The sequence below is a fragment of the Nerophis ophidion genome, linkage group LG23, assembly GCF_033978795.1.
Source record: "Nerophis ophidion isolate RoL-2023_Sa linkage group LG23, RoL_Noph_v1.0, whole genome shotgun sequence".
Classification (NCBI taxonomy): Eukaryota; Metazoa; Chordata; class Actinopteri; order Syngnathiformes; family Syngnathidae; genus Nerophis; species Nerophis ophidion.
Genome location: NC_084633.1, coordinates 22,201,796 through 22,224,295, shown reverse-complemented (window position 1 = coordinate 22,224,295; position 22,500 = coordinate 22,201,796). Strand labels below are relative to the sequence as shown.

Genomic DNA, 22,500 nt, shown 5'->3' with positions numbered 1-22,500 from the left:
CACATGCACACACACCACATACACATACACACACACACCACATACACACACACCACATACACATACACACACACACCACATACACACACACCACATACACATACACACACACACCACATACACACACACCACATACACACACACCACACACACCACATGCACACACACCACATACACATACACACACACACCACATACACACACACACCACACACATCACACCTCCTTATCTAGCTTTAGTTTCTTCTCCTCCTTCTCCTCCTCCCTAACACCACCTGTCTCCTGCGTGGCTACTTTCCCAAGCTGTGTTAAAAGCAGGTAGACCAGGTGTACGAGTCAGTCGCTCTTTAAACTTTCAGGCACCTGCGTCCATCCATCCACACATTTTCCACCGCTTGTCCTCCATTGCGTGGAAATGAATGTTTATCAAATAATCCACCAGGGGGTGCTGCCCTGAATCTAAAGTGAAGAAGTTTGAGTTGTTATTGAAAGCTGGGAAGGTCATCCTGAATTGTTTCATTGAAACAGAAGAGAAGACAAACCTTCTTTTTTTGGAGAAAGTCCTGATCACTTGGCCCGGTGTATCAAATCAAGCACTTAGGCATGGAGACTGTTTCTACAAACATTTGTGAAAGAATGGGCCGCTTTCAGTGATTTCCAGCATGGAATTGTCATAGGATGCCACCTGTGCATCAAATCCAGTCATGAAATTTCCTCGCTTCCTAAATATTCCAAAGTCAACTGTTGGCTTTATTGTAAGAAAAGTGAAGAGTTTGGGAACAACAGCAACTCAGCCAGCAAGTGGTAGGCCAGGTAAACTGACAGAGAGGTCAACATAGTCCAAAGACTTTCTGCACAGTCACTTGCTACACAGCTCCAAACTTCATGTCACCTTCCAATTAGCCCACGTACAGCACGCAGAGAGCTTCATGGAATGGGTTTCCATGGCCGAGCAGCTGCATCTAAGCCATACATCAGCAAGTCCAATGCAAAGCGTGGGATGCAGTGGTGTAAAGGACATCACCACTGAACTCTAGAGCAGTGGAGACTCCTTCTCTGGACTGATGAATCACGCTTTTCCATCTGGCAATCTGATGGTCCAGTCTGGGTTTGGAGGTTGCCAGGAGAACGCTACATTTTGGACTGCATTGTGCTGAGTGTGAAATTTGGTGGAGGAGGGATTATGGTGTGGGGTTGTTTTCCAGGAGTTAGTTCCAGTAACCTTTGAATGCTCCAGAATACCAAAACATTTTGGACAATTCTATGCTCCCAACCTTGTGGGAACAGTTTGGAGCGGGCCCCTTCCTCTTCCAACATGACTGTGCACCAGTCAACAAAGCAAGGTCCATAAAGACATGGATGACAGAGTCCGGTGTGGGTGAACTTGACTGGCCTGCACAGAGTCCTGACCTGAACCCGATAGAAAACCTTTGGGATGAATTAGAACGGAGACTGAGAGCCAACGCGCTTTTGGAAGATTGGTGGAAAATTCCTCTAAACGCACTCAGCAACCTTGTGGACAGCCTTCCCAGAAGCGTTGAAGCTGTAAAAGCTGCAAAAGGTCATGTTGAACCCTCTGGCACTTCAAGTCCATATGTGAGTCAAGGCAGGTGGCCAAAGACTTTTGGCAATATTGTGTATTTGCTATCAAGACGATTTGAAAGGAAGTTGGCAGTACACAATTTGTTGACCTCCAAGGAGGAACTGACCCACATGGGTTCATTACACAAACCACCAACCGTCCGTTGTACCTCCATGCTTTTTAAAGACCTACTGAAAGCCACTACTAGCCACCACACAGTCTGATAGTTTATATATCAATGATGAAATATTAACATTGCAACACATGACAATACGGACGCTTTAGTTTACTAAATTGCAATTTTAAATTTCGCTCCGTAATATCCTGCTAAAACGTCTCAGTATGATGACGTGTGCGCGTGACGTCACACATTGTAGAGGACATTGTGTTCCAGCACCGTTCCCAGCTATAAGTTGTCTGTTTTCATCGCATAATTCCACAGTATTCTGGACATCTGTGTTGCTGAATCTTTTGCAATTTGTTCAATGAACAATGGAGACGTCAAAGAAGAAAGCTGTAGGTGGGAAGCGGTGTATTGCAGCCGCCTTTAGCAACACAAACACAGCCGGTGTTTCATTGTTTACATTCCCCAAAGATGACGGTGAAGCTTTACTATGGAACAGAGTGGTCAAGCGAACATGGTTGGATTGGACCACACACACAAAGTACAGTGTATTATGCAGCCATCATTTCGAAAGATCGTGTTTCGAAGAGGGTCCCTTGCGAAGGGCAGAGATGGACATCGCCACCACCCGTCGACTGGTTCTGAAGAAAGGTGCGGGGCCGACCTTCAGGATGTACAGGTACAACATTATAATAAATGATAAATGGGTTGTACTTGTATAGCGCTTTTCTACCTTCAAGGTACTCAAAGCACTTTGACACTACTTCCACATTCACACACACATTCACACACTGATGGAGGGAGGTGCCATGCAAGGCGCCAACCAGCACCCATCAGGAGCAAGGGTGAAGTGTCTTGCTCAGGACACAACGGACGTGACTAAAACACTAGTAACACAATAAGCAGATAAGGGATTTTCCAGAATTATCCTAGTAAATTTGTCTAATAACATCTGAATCGCTCCCACTGTATAGTCTTTTTTTTTTCCTAGTCCTTCACTCTAACTTTCCTCATCCACTAATCTGTCGTCCTCACTCAAATTAATGGGGAAATCGTCGCTTTCTTGGTCCGAATCGATCTGGCTGCTGGTGGCCATGATTGTAAACAATGTTCAGATGTGAGGAGCTCCACAACCCGTGACGTCACACGCACATGGTCTGCTACTTCCGGTACAGGCAAGGCTTTTTTATTAGCTACCAAAAGTTGCCAACTTTATCGTGGATGTTCTCTACTAAATCCTTTCAGCAAAAATATGTTGAAATGATGAAGTATGACACATAGAATGGAGCTGCTATCCCCGTTTAAATAAGAACATCTCATTTAAGTCGGCCTTTAAGTGTGGCTAGTTAGTGTCCGCCATCAAGGAGAAGGAAGGACCCAAGTCAGTGCTCGCCAAGGTTTCCCGCCTCCGTCACGTCTCGTCACGCAGCCCGTCGTCTCCTTCGCCCTGCCAAGCCCCCGCCGCCGCCGCCTTAATGGCTGGCTCCTCTGCCATTGGGAGATACACTAGATCACGTTAGTCCTTGGGTCATGGATGAAGACGAGGATGAGAGGAACACAGGCTGGATGATGAAAGAGGACCCACATTCACCTGGCGCTGACAAACCAACTTAGGAGACAAAAGAGGCGAGGGAGGGCGGAGAATAGGATGGGATTTGAGGAGAGAAAGAGGTAGAAGTTTTAGGGATGTGGGCAGATTATTAGCGGTTAACCCTCCATGTGCTGGGACATATCTGACTGCTCCATTATTCTCACATCGTTTCAAAGAGCTTTGCTGGTTTTTTGGTTGTTTTTTTTTTTTTTGTGTACACCAGGGGTCACCAACCTGCGGGCACCAGGTCGCCCGTAAGGACCAGATGAGTCGCCCGCTGGCCTGTTCTAAAAATAGCTCAAATAGCAGCACTTACCAGTGAGCTGCCTCTATTTTTTAAATTGTATTTATTTACTAGCAAGCTGGTCTCGCTTTGTGGACATTTTTAATTCTAAGAGAGACAAAACTCAAATAGAATTTGAAAATCCAAGAAAATATTTGAAAGACTTGGTCTTCACTTGTTGAAATAAATGTGTTTATTTTCACTTGTTTAAATAAATTCATTTATTTTTTTACTTTGCTTCTTATAACTTTCAGAAAGACAAATTTAGAGAAAAAATACAACCTTAAAAATGATTTTAGGATTTTTAAACACATATACCTTTTTACCTTTTAAATTCCTTCCTCTTCTTTCCTGACAATTTAAATCAATGTTCAAGTAAATTATTTTTTTTATTGTAAAGAATAATAATTACATTTTAATTTAATTCTTCATTTTAGCTTCTGTTTTTCGACGAATAATATTTGTGAAATATTTCTTCAAATTTATTATGATTAAAATTCCCCAAAAATATTCTGGCAAATCTAGAAAATCTGTAGAATCAAATTTAAAATTTTTTTCAAAATCTTTTGAATTTCTTTTGAAATTTTTGTTCTGGGCCCTGCGATGAGGTGGCGACTTGTCCAGGGTGTACCCCGCCTTCCGCCCGATTGTAGCTGAGATAGGCACCAGCGCCCCCCACGACCCCAAAAGGAATAAGCGGTAGGAAATGGATGGATGGAATTTTTGTTCTGGAAAATCTAGAAGAAATAATGATTTGTCTTTGTTAGAAATATAGCTTGGTCCAATTTGTTATATATTCTAACAAAGTGCAGATTGGATTTTAACCTATTTAAAACATGTCATCAAAATTCTAAAATGAATCTTCATCAGGAAAAATGACAAAATTATTTTTAAATTTTTTTCTATTTTTTTCCGGGTGAATTTTGAATTTTAAAGAGTCGAATGTGAGTGTGAATGTTGTCTATCTGTGTTGGCCCTGTGATGAGGTGGCGACTTGTCCAGGGTGTACCCCGCCTTCTGCCCGATTGTAGCTGAGATAGGCGCCAGCGCCCCCTGCGACCCCAAAAGGGAATAAGCGGTAGAAAATGGATGGATGGAAGAATCGAAATTGAAGATAAACTATGTTTCAAAATTTAATTTTCCATTTTTTCCTGTTTTCTCCTCTTTTAAACCGTTCAATTAGGTGTTTTTTTCATCATTTATTCTCTACAAAAAACCTTCCGTAAAATGAAAAAAAATGTACGACAGAATGACAGACAGAAATACCCTTTTTTTTAATATATATATATATATATATATATATATATATATATACATTTTTTTATCAAAGGTAAATTGAGGAAATTGTCTATTTCTGGCAATGTATTGAAGTGTATCAAACTGGGAGCCTTTGGCATGAATCAGTAGCCAAGAAGTAGCTCTTGCTTTGAAGAAGGTCGCTGACCCCTGACCTCGAGTCTAGTCCTCCATGTTTGTTGCTGTGAGCTCCCACAAATGCAGAACCTAGCCCGGCTCCTTAGTGCAGCATCAGAGAGTCACACAGCAGATGAAAGTGAAAGTAAAGGCTCTGCCATCCCTTCCTCCCCAAAAAAAGAAAAACATCACACGACTGACTTTTTGAAGTCCTCCAAAGGATGGGAGGGAAACGACACACTTTCCCAATCGCATTAAAACATGGCGTCAGGCCGCTTCCATCTTGTGGCTCGCTGCAGATTACACCTTGGGGCTTTTTTGGAAGTGGACTTCTTAAATGGGACATTTTTCTCAGTTCCTCATTCCAATCATCTGGCATCTCCTCGTCAGGCCGACTGCTGGATCAAAGTGGTGTGTGGAGGTGTCCGTGGGGGCGGAGCCTATGTGGGAAACCAAATGTTGATGCAGTTCAGGACGTGTTGACATCACACCTGACATCACACCTGACATCACACCTGACATCACACCTGACTTCTTGCAGCAACTAACTACCTTAACTAGGATGTCCCATGATGCCGTCTTTGCCCATTTTGTCCAACTCTTAAATACCCATTCCGATATATAGAGTGGTGGAATGAAGACATTATGATGCCTCATTTTGTTGTGATGCCCCGCTGGATGCATTAAACAATGTAACAAGGTTTTACAAAATAAATCAACTCAAGTTATGGAAAAAAATGCCAACATGGTGCTGCCATATTTATTATTGAAGTCACAAAGTGCAGCATTTTTTTCAACATGCCTCAAAACAGCAGCTTGGAATTTGGGACATGCTCTCCCTGAGAGAGCATGAGGAGGTAGGTGGGTTGGTGGGTGGGTCGGTCGGTCGGTGAGTCAGTCGGTGGGTGGGTGGGTCGGTCGGTCAGTGGGTCAGTCAGTGGGTGGGTCGGTCAGTCGGTGGGTGGGTCGGTCGGTCAGTGGGTCAGTCAGTGGGTGGGTCGGTCAGTCGGTGGATGGGTCGGTCGGTCAGTGGGTCAGTCAGTGGGTGGGTCGGTCGGTCGGTGGGTGGGTGGGTCGGTCAGTGGGTCAGTCGGTGGGTGGGTCGGTCAGTCGGTGGATGGGTCGGTCGGTCAGTGGGTCAGTCAGTGGGTGGGTCGGTCGGTCGGTGGGTGGGTGGGTGGGTCGGTCAGTCGGTGGGTGGGTCGGTCGGTCGGTGAGTCAGTCGGTGGGTGGGTCGGTCAGTCGGTGGGTGCGTCAGTCAGTCAGTGGGTCAATCGGTCGGTGAGTCAGTCGGTGGGTGGGTCAGTCAGTCGGTGGGTGGGTGGGTCGGTCAGTGGGTCAGTCAGTGGGTCAATCCGTCGGTGGGTGGGTGGGTCGGTCCGTGGGTCAATCGGTCGGTGGGTTGGTCAGTGGGTCGATCGATCAGTGGGTCAGTCGATGTCAATCAGTCAGTCGGTGAGTCGGTCGGTGGGTGTGTCGGTCGGTGTGTTGGTCGGTGGGTGGGTGGGTCAGTTGGTCGGTCGGTCGGTCTGTGGGCGGGTCTGTAGGTCGGTCGGTCAGTTATTCGGGCGGTCGGTCGGTTGGGTCTTTATTGATTCCTTCCGGAGAGTTCCTTCAGGAAAATTCTAATTCCAGCAGCAGTGTACAGAGTTGAGATCAATTTAAAAAGTAAATAATGGGAGTATGAATGGAAACAAAATAGTCGATCAGTGGGTCGGTCGGTCGGTCGGTCGGTCAATCAGTGGGTGGTTTCGGTGTGTCAATCGATCAATGGGTCGGTCAGTCGGTGGGTGGGTGGGTGTGTCGGTCAGTGGGTCGGTCAGTCGGTCGGCCAGATCAGTCGGTCAGCCGGTGGGTCAGTTGGTCGGCCAGTCGGTCAGTTGGTAGATCGTTTAGTCGGTGGGTCGGTCGATGAGTCAGTTGGTGGGGGGTCGGTCAGTTGGTGGGACAGTCGGTGGGTGGGTCGGTCGGTCGGTCGTCAGTCGGTCGGTGGATGGGTCGGCCGGTGGGTGTGTCGGTCGGTCGGTCAGTCAGTGGGTCGGTCGGCCAGTGGGTCAGTCGGTGGGTGGGTTGGTCGGTTGGTCGATGGGTCGGCCAATGGGTCGATCAGTGGATGTGTCGGTTGGTCAGTCGGTTCGTTCAGTGGATGGGTGTGTCGGTCAGTTGGTGGGTGGGTGGGTGGTTTAGTCGGTCGGTTGATGGGTTGGCCAATGGGTCGGTCGGTGGGTGGGTCTGTCGGTATGGGTCGGTCGGTCTGTCGGTGGGTGGGTCAGTTGGTCAGTCGGTCGGTCGGTGGGTCAGTTATTCGGGCGGTGGGTCGGTTGGGTCTTTATTGATTCCTTCCGGAGAGTTCCTTCAGGAAAATTCTAATTCCAGCAGTAGTGTACAGAGTTGAGATCAATTTAAAAAGTAAATAATGGGAGTATAAATGGAAACAAATAAAGTATTACAATAAAAATAAAAAGCAACAACGGGAATAAAAGTATACAAGTAAAATAAGAATATAACAATAGAAACTAGGCAGTAGTGACCATGTTATGGAAAAGTATTGCACTGTTATTGTTTTGCATCCCCTGTTCTCCTAGTACCCCTCCTACCCTCCAGAGAGGAGTTGTGCAGTCTAATGGCGTGTGGGACTTGAGGTGGGGGGGTAGCGGGGGGTGTATATTGTAGCCTCCCGGAAGACTTAGTGCTGCAAAGGGTTCTGGGTTTGTTCTGTTGTATTTATGTTGTGTTACGGTGCGGATCTTCTCCCGAAATGTGTTTGTCATTCTTGTTTGGTGTGGGTTCACAGTGTGTCGCATATTTGTAACAGTGTAAAGTTGTTTCTACGGCCACCCTCAGTGTGACCTGTATGGCTGTTGACCAAGTATGCATTGCATTCACTTGTGTGTAGATATTATGTGATCGGGTCGGCATGCAAAGGCAGTGCCTTTAAGGTTCATTGGCGCTCTGTACTTCTCCCTACGTCCGTGTACCACTTCGTACAGCGGCGTTTTAAAAAGTTCTACATTTTACTTTTTGAAACTGATGCCTATCATTTCCAATATTACATTTTAAAGCATTTATCGATATCATTATTAATATATATATATATATATATATTATCGGACATCTCTAATGGCAAGTTGTCCCTTTGCAGGGATAAAAAAGTACAACTTCAGCACAATTGATAATAACTATAGCAACGGCCTTTAAGCATAAGAGCTGTGTGATAACCCATACATGATTATTCTAACAATATCGCAGAACCCCGTGATAAATCCAGTGTATTCCATGTATCGCCCAGCCCTACGTCCAAGTCGTCTGGTGTGATCCTAGCTTAGAACGCTCACCTGCGGTGCTTCTGTGGCGCCGGTGCTCACGGTATGTGCTAAAGGTGTTGCCGACGAGTAAGCAGGCAGGGATGAAGGGAATCTCTGCTGACAGCCAGCGAAGGCGCTCTGTGAAATGGAAATAAAGTCTCTTGTCATTACAGCAGCGAGTCTCTGGCTGGCAGACAGAGTTACAGCGGCGAGTGCACGGAGACAGCCATGATTACAGACAAAGCAGCAAATAGTGACTCCCCGAGCTCTCCTCCGCTGCCACATTGAACTTTAGCAAGAGACGTTGAACAGAGAGCAGTTCTGAACGTTCACAAACGGCGCTGCCACCGAAACTGAAGTCTTTGGGGTGGTGGTGGTGGTGGGGGGGGGGGGTGTTAATTCCCCGCGTGAACGCCACAAATCAGCTTTAAAGGCCTACTGAAATGAGATGTTCTTATTTAAAGGGGGATAGCAGCTCCATTCTATGTGTCATACTTCATCATTTCAACATATTTCTGCTGAAAGGATTTAGTAGAGAACATCCACGATAAAGTTGGCAACTTTTGGTCGATAATAAAAAAGCCTTGCCTGTACCGGAAGTAGCAGACGATGTGCGCGTGATGTCACGGGTTGTGGAGCTCCTCACATCTGAACATTGTTTACAATCATGGCCACCAGCAGCCAGAGCGATTCGCACCAAGAAAGCGATGATTTTTCCATTAATTTGAGCTAGGGTGAAAGATTTGTGGATGAGGAAAGTGAGAGTGAAAGACTAGAAAAAAAATAGACGGCAGAGCGATTCAGATGTTATTAGACAAATTTACTAAGATAATTCTGGAAATCTCTTATCTGCCTATTGTGTTACTAGTGTTTTAGTGAGATTAAATGGTCGTACCTGTACAAGCTGAAAGTTGGCGGGGTGTGGTGACCGCCAGTGTCTCTGAGGGAAGCCACGTTTTCTCGACAAGGCGAAGGCAGCTGGTGTGGCCGGGCTGAGATTTTTTTTTTTTCCCCTCCTCCACGGTGGAAGCATCTGACAGTCGGGGGCGGGCAGTGGGAGGAGGCAAGAGAGTCCGCAGCTGCCTCTTTGACAGGCGCAGAAGTGAAGTGAAGTGAATTATATTTATATAGCGCTTTTTCTCTAGCGACTCAAAGCGCTTTACATAGTGAAACCCAATATCTAAGTTACATTCAAACCAGTGTGGGTGGCACTGGGAGCAGGTGGGTAAAGTGTCTTGCCCAAGGACACAACGGCAGTGACTAGGATGGCGGATGCGGGAATCGAACCTGCAACCCTCAAGTTGCAGGCACGGCCGCTCTACCAACCGAGCTAAACCGCAAGCTCTCCGCTCATGTCTACGGTAAGAGCCGACTTATTATCCCCTTTTTCTCACCAAAACCTGCTGGTTGACATGTGGTAGGGAACCGTGTTCGCTTGACCGCTCTGTTCCATAGTAAAGCTTCACCGTCATCTTTTGGGAATGTAAACAATGAAACACCGGCTGTGTTTGTGTTGCTAAAGGCGGCCGCAATACACCGCTTCCCACCTACAGCTTTCTTCTTTGATGTCTCCATTATTCATTAAACAAATTGCAAAAGATTCAACAACACAGATGTCCAGAATACTGTGGAATTATGCGATGAAAACAGACGACTTATAGCTGTGAACGCTGCTGGAACAAAATGTCCTCTACAATGCGTGACGTGACGCGCACACGTCATCATACCGCGACGTTTTAGCAGGATACTTTAAGTAAACTAAAGCGGCCGTATTGTCATGTGTTGCAATGTTAATATTTCATCATTGATATATAAACTATCAGACCGCGTGGTGGCTAGTAGTGGCTTTCAGTAGGCCTCTAAAGCGCGTCTGATGTATGGCGTCCATCCCGATTACCTGCGGGACCGCCCGCTCGCTGGCCTCACCTGTGCGTGGTGACATCATCGTCCATATAGTGCACTGGGTCAGGTTCAGCTGCAGGACAATGTTGGAAACCACAAGCTCTCTTCAGCAATGCAAGATGATTGGAAACATATCTGAGGGAGGGGGAAGAAATGCCATATGGATGCAATATCCTGTCCAGGGTTACAGACGCCACTCTTCTGGAAATTCTTTCCCACTGACTTGAAAAGGCGCACAGAATTGATGGCACTGCATTAATGTGTGTTTACTTTTGTGGACGCTCGCTTCCTTCTCTACACCGTCGCAACGTTTCCCTTCCAGATAAAATTAGTTGTGGGTTTGGCCTTGAAGCATCCTGTTTGTCCATTGTCTCTGGTGTGTGTGCGTGTGTGTGTGTGTGTGTGTGTTGTAATTCTACCCTTCTTGAGACGTGAAGAAGGAAAAGTATCTTCCACATGAGGAGGTGTGAAGAAGTGATGCTCCCAATAACATTGCATCTAAAAGAGAATGTCTCATTTGTGGTGACATCCATCAAAATGAGGGGGGTCCCAAAAAGGAGGGATTTAAAAGTGCTCCCCCTCTGGTCAACATATGAAATAACAAGTGTGCGGAAGAAATTGAAAAAAAGACACACAATATGTATATAGGGACAAACTGTAATAACTAGATTTTTTTATGTTTTTTACTTAACATAAATTAGCTGAAAGTAGTCTTTTTCTCACAATGTGTGGACTTTTTTCGTACAAAATTCTCATATTCTTTCTGTTTCTGTAATATTGCAACATTTTCTCGTAAAATTATTACTTTTTTTATGTAAAATTCGTACTTTTTCATGCAAAATGGTGAAATTTGTCATATAAAATTCTGACTTATCACAATATTGCCAATTATTTTAATCTTCTTTTAAAACTGACATTTTTTGAATAAAATGAGGACATTTGTCATCATTTTGCCAAGTAAAATTCTGATTATTATTATAATGTTGCCAAAATTATAAACTGTGACTTTTGTCGAGTAAAATTACGTCTTTTTTAATAAAATTGCCAAAATGTTAAGATGTTCTTGTAAAATTGCGACAGTTATCGAGTAAAATTCCAACTTTTGTCATAATATTGCACAAATGTTCGTTTTTTCTCGTAAAATTATTACTTTTTTAATGTGAAATTGTTACTTTTTAATACAAAATGGTGAAATTTGTCATATAAAATTCTGACATCACAATATTGCCAATTATTTTAATGTTCTTGTAAAACTGACATTTTTGAGTAAAATGATGACATTTGTCATCATTTTGCCAAGTAAAATACTGATTATTATTATAATGTTACCAAAATTGTAACTTTTTTCTTATAAAACTGTGACTTCTGTCGAGTAAAATTACGTCATTTTTGGAAAAAATTGCCAAAATGTTAAGCTGTTCTTGTAAAACTGTGACTGGTATCGAGTAAAATTCCAACTTTTATCATAATATTGCACAAATGTTCGGTTTTTCTTGTAAAATTTGGACTTGGATCGAGTAAAATGACGACTTATAATACTACCAAAATTCCAAGTTTTGTTGTGAAATTCCAACTCATTTTTCACAACAAGCTTTTTTATATTAGCATAGTATGTATATATTATTTATGTTGTAAATACACATCTTTATATATCTAGAAAGGCTGCTCCTAAAGAGGGAGGCATTTTTATCAGCTCTCAAGAAGGTAACAAATACAAGATTGTGTGTGTGTGTGTGTGTGTGTGTGTGTGTGTGTGTGTGTGTGTGTGTGTGTGTGTGTGTGTGTGTGTGTGTGTGTGTGTGTGTGTGTGTGTGTGTGTGTGTGTGTGTGTGTGTGTGTTTGTGTGTGTGTGTGTGTGTGTGTGTGTGTTCTTGTATTTCTAGCCTTTTTGAGAGGTGAAGAAAGAAATGTATTTTCCTTATGAGGAGGTGTGAACAAGTGATGACTTAAATCATGGTCTCATCTGCACCCCTGCTGGTGACATCTATCAAAATGAGGATGATCCCAAAAAGGAGGATTTTTCACATTGACTGTGTGTCGCTTTTAAAAGTGTTCAACATATGAAATAACCAGTGTGTAAGACATTGAAATGTGCCCCCTTTGGCCAAAATTAATGAACAAAATAAAAAAATACACACTTAACCCATATATATATATATATATATATATATATATATATATATATATATATATATATATATATATATATATATATGTGTATGTATAAATATGTATATGTATGTATATATGTATATGTATGTATATCCCTCCGGGTACTCCGGCTTCCTCCCACCTCCAAAGACATGCACCTGGGGATAGGCCCCTCCCACCTCCAAAGACATGCACCTGGGGATAGGCCCCTCCCACCTCCAAAGACATGCACCTGGGGATAGGTTGATTGGCAACACTAAATGGTCCCTAGTGTGTGAATGTTGTCCGTCTATCTGTGTTGGCCCTGCGATGAGGTGGCGACTTGTCCAGGGTGTACCCCGCCTTCCGCCCGATTGTAGCTGAGATAGGCGCAAGCGCCCCCCGCGACCCCGAACGGGAACAAGCGGCAGAAAATGGATGGATGGATGTATATATGTATATAGAGACAGTGTGATAACTAAGTAAATAATGAAAATTAAAAACAAAAAATTCAACAAAAACATTTAAAAATGTACTAAAAGCAGTCTTTTTCTCAGTGTCGACTTTTTTCTTCTAAAAATGGGAACAGTTTCTCATATTATTTTTGTTTCTATAATATTGCACATTTTTCTCGTAAAATGATTACTTTTTTATGTAAAATTATGGTTTTAATGCAAAATGGTGATATTGGTCATGTCAAATTCAGATTTTTATCTCAATATTGCCATTTTTTTGGTTGTTCTAGTAAAATAGTGACATTTTTTTGGAGTAGAAATTATGACTTTTGTCATTTTTTCAGGTAAAATTCCATCCATCCATCCATTTATCTACCGCTTGTCCTTTATGGGGTGGCGGGGGGTCGCTGGAGCCTATTTCAGCTGCATTCGAGCGGTAGGCGGCGTACACCCTGGACAAGTCGCCACCTCATAGCAGACATTTTTTCATCGTGACATTTTTTTTGTAAAAGTTATGAAGTTTGTCATAATTTTTCCAGGTAAAATTCCGATTGATATTATAATATTGCTAACATTTTTAAGTTCCCTTAAAAAACTGTGACTTGTGTCGAGTAAAATTACGACTTTTTTCATAAAATTACCAACATTTTAAGCTTTTGTTGTAAAATTGTGACTGTTATGGAGTAAAATTGCAACTTTTATCATAATCTTGCACAAATGTTCAGTTTTTCTTGTAAAATTTTGACTTGCGTCGAGTAAAATGACGACTTTTATTATAATACTGCCAAAATTCGACGTATTTCTCTTCTGGAATGGCGCCAGCGACCCCGAAAGGGAATAAGCGGTAGAAAATGGATGGATGGATGAATTCCAACTCATTTATCACAACAATCTTTTTTTATATTTGCATAGTATGTATCTATTACAGATGTACGGATAGGCAATTATATCATCCGCATCCGCATCACCAAAGTCGTCATCCACCCGCCGTCCACCCGAACCAACATTTTATCAGGACCGTACCCGCCCATCAACCGCCCGCTGAAATACATCAGAGGTTCTCCGCCTTTACCACTCACAGAACTATTTAAACCCGTTTCACAGAGTAACGAAGACAATTGGAGCCGCTTACGTTCTCGTGACTATCCAATAGCGTTCATCCTGATGACAAGGACATGGGCGTGCTGTGAAGCCATTGCCTTGGACACCTTCAACAACATGTACACACCGATTGTTGGTCCGGCAACATGTTGTGTGCAGCTTCCCCAATCACACGTACAAGATTGAAAAGCATACTGGGTGACACAGAGTACACTGATGGTTGTGATAGAAACAACTTGAACACTTACTAATATGCACCACGCTGTGAAGCCACACCCAACAAGATTGACAAACACATTTTGGGAGAACATCCTCACAGTAACACAACATAAACGCAACACAACAAAAACCCATAATCCTTTGTATCCGTGACACTTCCTGAATATATTTTACACCCCCGCGCCCCCTTACCGACGCACGGGGGGGTGGCGGTGTTTCCTGCTAGTGTGGTGTATAAAATAGTCAGGAAGTTTCACGGATACAAAGGATTCTGGGTATTTGTTGTGTTGCGTTTATGTTGTGTTACTGTGAGGATGTCCTCCCAAAATGTGTTTGTCAATTTTGTTTGGTGTGGCTTCACAGCGTGGCGCATATTACTAGGAGTGTTAAAATTGTTCATATCACAACCATTAGTGTACTCTGTGTCACCCAGCATGCCTTGCAGTCGTGTGCGTGTTGCCGCAGAAGTCACACACAACATGATGCTGGACTGACAAGCAGGTCGTACATGTTGTAGAAGGCGACAACGCCAATGACTTCATAGCACACCCTAATATTTAATATCTGGGTGACTGCCGGCAGTCATTCTAGATCAGGGGTAGGGAACCTATGGCTCTAGAGCCAGATGTGGCTCTTTTGATGACTACATCTGGCTCTCAGATAAATCTGAGCTGACATTGCTTAACACGATAAATAATGAATAATTCCACTTCTAATCACAGTGTTAAAAATAACGTTCAAAATATAAAACAGTCTCATGCATTTTTATTCCATCCATCCGTTTTCTACCGCACCTGTTCAAGAAGTTGCGTTAATGGTAAGAAGTTACTTATTTATTATTGGTTAGTGTGGGGCTTGCCCTCCTGGGGGTTCTTCAGACCACCAAGCACCGACATGAGAGCCTGTTTCAGGGTTACATTATTGTTTTATTTTTCAGTTGGTGTCCAGCAATTGTCTTTTTCTCTTTCGTTCTCGCTCGTGCTCTGGCTCCAGCCCCAACCCCGTCTCTCCTCCTGGCTGCTGCTTATAACAGAGCGACAGGTGATTAGATAACAAGGCCCAGGTGGGCCATCTACGCACCTGTCGCTGATTTTGAAGCCTGTCCTGGCACACCCCGGTTCGCTGCAGACCCGCAGGCCACACCCCCTCCACAGTTAGCTTTAGAATAACAATGTTATTACAAAGAATAAGAGACCTCATATACTCTAGAAATGTTGGTCTTACTTAAAAATGCACACGTTTAGTCTTGTTCATATCATATGGCTCTTAAGGAAATACATTTTGAAATATTTGGCTTTTTGGCTCTCTCAGCCAAAAAGGTTCCTGACCCCTGTTCTAGAGAATGTTAGCGTCTCTTATTGTCTTCTTGGCTTTGTGACAAAGGTCTTAAATGCACTTTGAATGGCAAAGGATACCGATCCCAGAACCATGTATATCAAATATTTCCGGATGGTTCAACCGCCACCCGCCCGAATCTAATTAAAATCTATTTTTTCGTCATGTCAACCACCCGACCTGCGTTTTAACCACGGACTCCGTGGATGAGACCGCAAACCGCGCATCTCTATTATATATTATTCATGTTGTAAATACACATCTTTATATATCTAGAAAGGCTGATCCTAAAGGTCAGAAATACAAGAATGTGTGTGTGTGTGTGTGTGTGTGTGTGTTTGTTTGGCCTGCTTCCCGTCGCAGATCATTAATTAAGTTTGGGTAAGCTCTGCTGCATGCTGGGTTCTTCAGATCTGCACCCTTCCAACTGGCAGCCTCCTCAAAGCGGCCACACTCTGCAGGGCCAGGATGACCCGGCCATTGAAGATCCTCATATCAGCCTTAGAGTGCCTTTAGCACTCAGAATGTTTTTGCCGGGTAAGCACAGGTAGCCGCTTTGAAGGTGCGCACGTACACACACACACACCTACCTAGCTGGACATGTACAGTACACATGACTGGGCGTCCTATCCCCCTCCTGGTGGTGCTCTGTGAATGTTGGTGGCAAGTAGCTACTCCAAAGAATGATGTCATTTCCTCGCCTTCAAGTCTTGACTTTGTTTCTCTCGGTTCCTTCTGGCCAAAGAACATGCTCCATATGTCTTCTGGCAATGTGTGATCAGGTTATCCTGGTGGAAGTATTCTTTGACCATCCAAAAGCTCTAATGGGACGCTCCATTGGCTGTGGAATGAAATATTCTATTTACTTGCCTTCAAAGAATGTTGAATACCGTATTTCCTTGAATTGCCGCCAGGTATATAGTAAGCGCCTGCCTAGAACTATTGCCGGGTCAAACTCGTTTCGCCAAATAATTAGCATATGTCTAGAATTCCCGCCGGGTCAAACTCGTCACGTCACGAGTGACACTTCACCTGTCATCATTTTCAAAATGGAGGAGGCTGATTTCAATCATTTGAAATCGCATAAAGGGAAGAAGATTAAGAGCTATTCAGTAGGATTTAAGGTCCAAACTATTGAATATGCTAAAAAGAACAGTAAGCAGCTATGTTTTATTAATATACCGTAGCTGCGTGTGTCAAATATGAGTCATTAAATGACTCCCGCCTCCTGGTGGTAGAGGGCGCTAGTGATCCTTCTTGCGACTACTCGGCTGCAGAAGAAGTGACAACAAGCAGCCATCCTTTATTTTTTCCTCTCGCTTGCACTTTTAACATGGAGGATTACATATCTAAAATAAAACAGTTTTCTAAACTGGACTTTCAATGGAAGCAGGAGGTAATAAAGGAAGATCTCCATCGAGACAGAGAGACTTTTAAAACTGAAGAAAGATAAGGAAGACTTCTATAAACAAGTTATCGATGCTTTTGATCCGAAGGAGCTGCACATGGACTTCATTTATAAGTAAAGGTAAGACCAGAATAACGTTTTTTTTTATTATAAATGTGCTTTTCATGATGGTATCTTTACATCACACTCAAATTTATAAGCGCAGGCCTAAATTTACCGCATGCCTTTGGTAACCGCCAGAGTGAGAAGAGGTTTTAAATCAATTAGCGCCCCGGCAGCAATTTAAGGAAATACGGTAGTAGGGTTGTCCGATAATATCAGATTACCAATAAATGCTTTAAAATGCAATATCGGAAATTATCGGTATCAGTTTCAAAAAGTAAAATAGAACGCCGCTGTGTACACGGACATAAGTAGAAGTACAGAGCGCCAATAAACCTTAAAGGCACTGTCTTTGTGTGCCGGCCAAGTCACAAAATACCTACGGCTTTTCACACACACAAGTGAATGCAATGCATACTTGGTCAACAGCCGTACAGGTCACACTGAGGGTGGCTAAATTAACAACTTTAACACTGTTACAAATGTGTGCCACACTGTGAACCCACACCAAACAAGAATGACAAACACATTTTGGGAGAACATCCACACTGTAACACAACATAAACACAACAGAACAAATACCCGGAACTAACTCTTCCAGGACGCTACAATATACACCCCCAAAACCAACCCACCTCAACCTCCTCATGCTCTCTCAGGGAGAGCATGTCCCAAAATTCCGAGCTGCTGTTTCGAGGCATGTTAAAAAAAAAAATGCACTTTCTGACTTCAATAATAAATATGGCAGCGCCATGTTGGCATTTTATTCCATAACTTGAGTTGATTTCTTTGGGGGGAAACCTTGTCACATTGTTTAATGCATCCAGTGGGGCATCACAACTGAATGAGGCATCATAATGTGTTCATTCCTCCACTGTATATATCGGTATCGGTAATTAAGATTTAAGAAATGTTACATAATTATTTAAAAGAATATTTTACAAATTAAATGTCTTCAGTTGCAAACATTATTTCACTTTCTTCTTTCCTTCATGGATGTAAACTTTACTGCTGTCAGTAGTTTTTTTTCTATATTTTTATTGTAATATTTTTATAATTTGTTTGTCAGAGTAAGACAAAGAAAACAATCTGAAGTTGTCTTTATTTTGTAGTTTCGGTTCTTGGCCCTGCACTCTTCAGCATCTGCATGCTGCCGCTAGGAGACATCATACATGTTAGCTTCCACTGTCACGCTGATGACAGCCAACTGTGCAGGTCTCTAAAGCTGAGCAACACACCTGATTGTAGTCAGTTGGAGGCGTGGCCTAATGAAATTAAACAATGGATGTCCACTAACTTTTTGCAACTCAACGCCAAGAAAAAGAAACTGCTGATTATCGGTCCTGCTAGACACCGACCTCTATTTAATAATACAACTCTAACATTTGACAACCAAGCAATTAAACAAAGCTATTATGTTAGATCCACTATGGACTGGACTCTAACACTATTATGTTAAATCCACTATGGACTGGACTCTCACTATTATGTTAGATCCACTATGGACTGGACTCTCACACTATTATGTTAGATCCACTATGGACTGGACTCTCACTATTATGTTATATCCACTATGGACTGGACTCTAACACTATTATGTTAAATCCACTATGGACTGGACTCACACTATTATGTTAGATCCACTATGGACTGGACTCTTAAGACTATTATGTTAAATCCACTATGGACTGGACTCTCACACTATTATGTTAGATCCACTATGGACTGGACTCTCACACTATTATGTTAGATCCACTATGGACTGGACTGTCACACTATTATGTTAGATCCACTATGGACTGGACTCTCACATTATTATGTTAGATTCACTATGGACTGGACTCTCAAACTATTATGTTAGATCCACTATGGACTGGACTCTCACACTATTATGTTAGATCCACTATGGACTGGACTCTCACACTATTATGTTAGATTCACTATGGACTGGACTCTCACACTATTATGTTAGATCCACTATGGACTGGACTCTCACTATTATGTTAGATCCACTATGGACTGGACTCTCACTATTATGTTAGATCCACTATGGACTGGACTCTAACACTATTATGTTAAATCCACTATGGACGGGACTCACACTATTATGTTAGATCCACTATGGACTGGACTCTTAAGACTATTATGTTAAATCCACTATGGACTGGACTCTCACACTATTATGTTGGATCCACTATGGACTGGACTGTCACTATAATGTTAGATCCACTATGGACTGGACTCTCACACTATTATGTTAGATCCACTATGGACTGGACTCTCACTATTATGTTAGATCCACTATGGACTGGACTGTCACTATAATGTTAGATCCACTATGGACTGGACTCTCACACTATTATGTTAGATCCACTATGGACTGGACTCTCACACTATTATGTTAGATCCACTATGGACTGGACTCTCACACTATTATGTTAGATCCACTATGGACTGGACTCTCACACTATTATGTTAGATCCACTATGGACTGGACTCTCTCACTATTTTGTTAGATCCACTATGGACTGGACTCTCACACTATTATGTTAGATCCACTATGGACTGGACTCACACTATTATGTTAGATCCACTATGGACTGGACTCTCACTATTATGTTAGATCCACTATGGACTGGACTCTCACACTATTATGTTAGATCCACTATGGACTGGACTCTCACTATTATGTTAGATCCACTATGGACTGGACTCTCACACTATTATGTTAGATCCACTATGGACTGGACTCTCACACTATTATGTTAGATCCACTATGGACTGGACTCTCACACTATTATGTTAGATCCACTATGGACTGGACTCTCACTATTATGTTAGATCCACTATGGACTGGACTCTCACTATTATGTTAGATCTACTATGGACTGGACTCTCACTATTATGTTAGATCCACTATGGACTGGACTCTCACACTATTATGTTAGATCCACTTTGGACTGGACTCTCACACTATTATGTTAGATCCACTATGGACTGACGTCTCAATATTATGTTGGATCCACATCTGTGGTCCCCTCCAAGGTTTCTCATTGCGATCCCATTGGGTTGAGTTCTTCCTTGCCCTGATCTGGGATCAGAGCCGAGGATGTTGTTGTGGCTTGTGCAGCCCTTTGAGACACTTTTGATTTAGGGCTATATAAATAAACTTTGATTGATTGATTGATTGATTGATTGATTGATTAACCATTTTAATGCCGGGATTTTAAAAGTCCGGCATTTTCCTCCATGTGGCCCCTTGCAGTTTGTTCCATAAACTAACTGAACCGTGACTTTACCATCGGGGTTGGTACCAAACCGAGGTTCTAGTGTACCGTAACACCCCTAACAGGAATACTTCCGGACGTAACCGTGCTGTTAATATCCTTTACTAAAAAAAAATTTCTAATGGTGTTGGACAGCAGACTTCCTGATGGCATTCTTAGTTCTCTCCGAGAAAACCACAGACTGACTTAGTTCTCTCTGAGAAGACCACAGACTGACGTAGTTCTCTCTGAGAAGACCATAGACTGACTTGCTTCCCTCTGGGAAGACCCAAACTGACTTGGTTCTCTCTGAGAAGACCACAGACTCACTTGGTTCTCTTTGAGAAGACCACAGACTGACTTAATTCTCTCTGAGAAGACCACAGACTGACTTAGTTCTCTCTGAGAAGACCACCGACTGACGTAGTTCTCTCTGAGAAGACTACAGACTGACTTAGTTCTCTCTGAGAAGACCACAAACTGATTTGGTTCTCCCTGAGAAGACCGTAGACTGACTTAGTTTTGTCTGAGAAGACCACAAACTGATTTGGTTCTCCCTGAGAAGACCACAGACTGACTTAGTTCTCTCTGAGAAGACCACAGACTGACGTAGTTCTCTCTGAGAAGACCACAAACTGATTTGGTTCTCCTTGAGAAGACCACAGACTGACTTAGTTCCCCCTGAGAAGACCACAGACTGACTTAGTTCTCTCTGAGAAGACCATAGACTGACTTGATTCTCTCTGAGAAGACCACATACTGACTTAGTTCTCCCTGAGAAGAGCACAGACTGACTTAGTTCTCCATGAGAAGACCACAAACTGACTTAGTTCTCCCTGAGAAGACCACATACTGACTTAGTTCTCTCTGAGAAGACAACAGACTGACTTAGTTCTCTCTGAGAAGACCACAGACTGACTTAGTTCTCCCTGAGAAGACCACAGACTGATTTGGTTCTCTTTGAGAAGACCACAGACTGACTTAGGTGTCTCTGAGAAGACCACATACTGACTTGGTTCTCTCAAAGAAGACCACAGACTGACTTAGTTCTCTCTGAGAAGACCATAGACTGACTTAGTTCTCTTTGAGAAGACCACAGACTGACTTAGGTGTCTCTGAGAAGACCACATACTGACTTGGTTCTCTCAAAGAAGACCACAGACTGACTTAGTTCTCTCTGAGAAGACCATAGACTGACTTGGTTCTCTCTGAAAAGACCATAGACTGACTTAGTTCTCTCTGAGAAGACCACAGGCTGACTTAGTTTTCTCTGAGAAGACCACATACTGACTTATTTCTTTCTGAGAAGACCACATACTGACTTGGTTCTCTCAAAGAAGACCACAGACTGACTTAGTTCTCTCTGAGAAGACCATAGACTGACTTGGTTCTCTCTGAAAAGACCATAGACTGACTTAGTTCTCTCTGAGAAGACCACAGGCTGACTTAGTTTTCTCTGAGAAGACCACATACTGACTTATTTCTTTCTGAGAAGACCACAACCTGACTTAGTTCTCTCTGAGAAGGCCATAGACTGACTTGATTCTCTCTGAGAAGACCACAGACTGACTTAGTTCTCCCTGAGAAGACCACAGACTGACTTAGTTCTCCCTGAGAAGACCACAAACTGACTTAGTTCTCCCTGAGAAGACCACAACCTGACTTAGTTCTCTCTGAGACCACAGACTGACTTAGTTCCCCCTGAGAAGACCACAGACTGACTTAGTTCTCTCTGAGAAGACCACAGACTGACTTAGTTCTCTCTGAGAAGACCATAGACTGACTTAGTTCTCCCTGAGAAGACCACAGACTGACTTAGTTCTCCCTGAGAAGACCATAGACTGACTTAGTTCTCCCGGAGAAGACCACAGACTGACTTAGTTCTCTCTGAGAAGACCACATACTGACTTAGTTCTCTCTGGGAAGACCACAGAGTGACTTAGTTCTCTCTGAGAAGACCACAGACTGACTTAGTTCTCTCTGAGAAGACCATAGACTGACTTAGTTCTCTCTGAGAAGACCATAGACTGACTTAGTTCTCTCTGAGAAGACCACAGACTGACTTAGTTCTCTCTGAGAAGACAACAGACTGACTTAGTCCTCCCTGAGAAGACCACAGACTGACTTAGTTCTCTCTGATAAGACAACAGACTGACTCAGTTCCCCCTGAGAAGACCACAGACTGACTTAGTTCTCTCTGAGAAGACCACACACTGACTTAGTTCTCTCTGAGAAGGCCATAGACTGACTTAGTTCTCTCTGAGAAGACAACAGACTGACTTAG

At 43.1% G+C, this 22,500-nt stretch overlaps 1 protein-coding gene and 1 long non-coding RNA gene across 5 annotated transcripts in view; one reads left to right on the top strand and one right to left on the bottom strand.

Moving 5' to 3' along the window:
• Positions 1–22,500, top strand: part of cep112 (centrosomal protein 112) — a 406,308-nt gene that overhangs the window by 247,308 nt on the left and 136,500 nt on the right. The gene's annotated exons all lie outside the window — the stretch shown is intronic.
• Positions 4,942–10,508, bottom strand: LOC133541713 (uncharacterized). The gene is made up of 3 exons (XR_009803962.1): positions 10,225–10,508; positions 8,329–8,436; positions 4,942–5,433 (listed from the first exon to the last, which is right to left on the bottom strand). It is a non-coding gene; the product is annotated as an uncharacterized LOC133541713 (long non-coding RNA).